This window comes from Triticum dicoccoides, chromosome 6B, assembly GCF_002162155.2.
Source record: "Triticum dicoccoides isolate Atlit2015 ecotype Zavitan chromosome 6B, WEW_v2.0, whole genome shotgun sequence".
Taxonomy (NCBI): Eukaryota; Viridiplantae; Streptophyta; class Magnoliopsida; order Poales; family Poaceae; genus Triticum; species Triticum dicoccoides.
Window position 1 is genome coordinate 624,179,232 of NC_041391.1, and position 2,875 is coordinate 624,182,106.

Below are 2,875 nucleotides of genomic sequence, written 5' to 3' on the forward strand. Positions count from 1 at the left end.
GCATCATGATGTGTGCCCATATGTTCCCCTGTCGCTTAAAAAAAATTAATGCCCGATGCAACGCACGTGCATATACCTATCATGACAAATAAACCTCATCATGAAAGCATTTATGTACCTATTTAATTTGCGATGGAAGGGTGGCGCCGGGAACGGGGATCAGTGGTGCTGGTGTCAGTGTTGCGGTACAAGGCAGGATGCAGGACAGGACGGCCATCCGTGTGATGCAGTCGGCGGCGAGGGTTTGTAGCATCAGGAGGAGCGCCCGCGACACCTCCAGATTCAAGGTGTTGGCCCGAGACCACCGAAGAGGGAGATGTGGTTAGTATTTCCAGGGGGAAAAAGAGAAGAGGAACAAGAACGACGACCATCTTGGGTTCCAGGTACGATGGAGCCGGCAGCGAAGCGCATGGCGCTTGCAAACATGATACTTTCTTTCTTTTTCATATTGTGCATGATTCAGATTTATGACGAGGACACAAGCAAATTTATAGCATCCGTTGTGATGATACAAGAGAAGTAAGCATAGATGCGTATTTTGTTCAATGTGATGCTACATGAGAGAGCTCGGCCTATGCTGCCAACTGATCTGCGGCGGCGCAGAAGGAGATTTCAAAAGCAGGGCAAGCGAGAGTGATTGTTCTATTGATGATCAGAGGGAGGGCTTGGCAAGAGAGATTGAGGAAGCTCTACTACCTCGATCTTGGCATAGAACCTGATGGCATCATGCCCAGGTAAGATTCTTCTATGTTCCAACTCTGGCACTCGTTGGTCTTTTACTATCAGAGCTTACAAAATCTTAGATGCTGCCTACAAAAGGCTGAGACACAATATTTTGATTGCAGATTGTATATTCTTCAGTAATATGCAAAGACTAAGTGAGAAACACAATGTTTTGATTGCAGTCTTGCAGACAACATTTTGTTCAGCAAGTAGATGCCTTCCTATGCATGTATATCCTGACTGGATTGTCAGCCATTATCGAAAAGAAGCAGGAGTCCGACTTCTCCTTTTGGTATTGAACATAATCACATGTGTTTTGATTGGACTCTTCCTTAGGGTCTTCTTTTTTTATTTGGATTCTTTTTTTAGTCTACCATAAGATGGTTACCGAAAACCTTGTGGTTAGTCTACCATAATATTACGCAGCTAAGTTTTTTAATAGAAAGGCATTGATCTATCTGTAATTTTTTCAGAATGATATGTGACATGTTAAACTATTTATACATGGTAATATTTATAAGTAACGCTAAATTTTTAAATCTCATCTGTTAATATGTGAAATTTATGGTTCAGATATTTTAATCTATGTGGTCAAACGTGATGGCTTGTTTGCCTTTTGTTTGAAGTATTTAACACTCCAAATATATGACATGTTAAACTATTTGCTCCGTATGTAGTCCGCGTTAGAATCTCGAAAAAGACTTATATTTAGGAATGGAGGGAGTAGATAGCACCTGTATAAAAACGCTTTCAGGGGTTATCTATCGTTTGTGATGCAGTGCAAAACTGTTGTACATTTTTAAACCACCTTCTTTTATTTTGTGCATCAGATGAGTCAGTATAGGTCATTGAATTACATTTTTTTATCTAAATACATTGCTATTAAAGTGGAATTCAATTTTTCTACACATCTGAAATTTGACATGCATTATGTTTATATACGCAATAAGTAAGTTTTTAAAAAGCCCGTGTCAATTGAGTAAGTCTTATTGGCGGGGAAAATAGGCTATGTGTGTGTGTGTTAGAGAGAGAGGGAGAGAGAGTGAGGAAGAGGAAGGGAGGAGAGTGTGTGTGTGAGGATTTGATGGTAAAAAAGATCGCCAATGTCGTAATATTGAAATCTTAAAGTTAATGTGACCCGTTGCAACGCACGGGCGTTCTTCTAGTATTTTGGTAGATCGTTGATCTCTTTGAATCTAGACCCCAACCACCATGAATGTGTCGCTGACTTAGAAAACAATGACTTGAGATCTCAACATGCATTTCAACCTATGAACAAGGGCACAATATTCTACCAACTAAGAAGAAATCAAAAGATAAAATGAGCAAAGCTAGAGGATTAACATACATCTCCAGTGACGAGAATAATTCTATAAAGCAAAAGAAAAGTAGAGCAAGGTATCAAAAGACTCAGCCTGATGCCACCTAAATTTACTTGTTCAATCCTCACCCGGACCAATCTTGAAACTAATTTCTTGTTGCACAAATATGAACAGAAGGAATCAAACAAATAAAAGAATTATTGGCAATTAAGAGTCTACGACTGACACATAATCTTGGTGCTGATAGCAGACTGGCCTTTCTTTTTAAAGAATTTTAGTACCAAAGTTATCAAATGGAAACTTCTAACTTCTGAGAGAACAATACTTGTTTTTTCATAATGCTCAAGTATGTTTGCCTTCTCATCTAGGAAACGAAAAGAAACAAAGGAAAGTGAACTTTTCTGGTCACTGAAATCATTTACATTGTAAACAAAAAATATAGTCTTCGTACAACTATCTTATCTAAAAAAAATTATATATTTAATTGAAGGTGTGTCTAGAAGACGATTAATTAAGCCTAACTAATCGATAATATTTTTACCAACCAAGTGAACTCCGGGCCACTATCCTTCAGCTCCGCAAATACTTCCATTGTCTTGCTAACGTCATCGATGTCCGATCTCAACTTATGCGCCTGCATAGGTTCCGACGCGTCCGCTCTGTGAATGGCTGAATGGAACCCTCTCAATTGATCCGAAGAAACTGCTGATAATTTTGTACACCTTGTCCAAATTCACATTATTCTGCGTCGGGGGCTTCACGAGATCCTTCGTGTAAACACTAATGTACTGTTGAGATTACTATTGTACTTTCTCATCCATTGTTAGTGA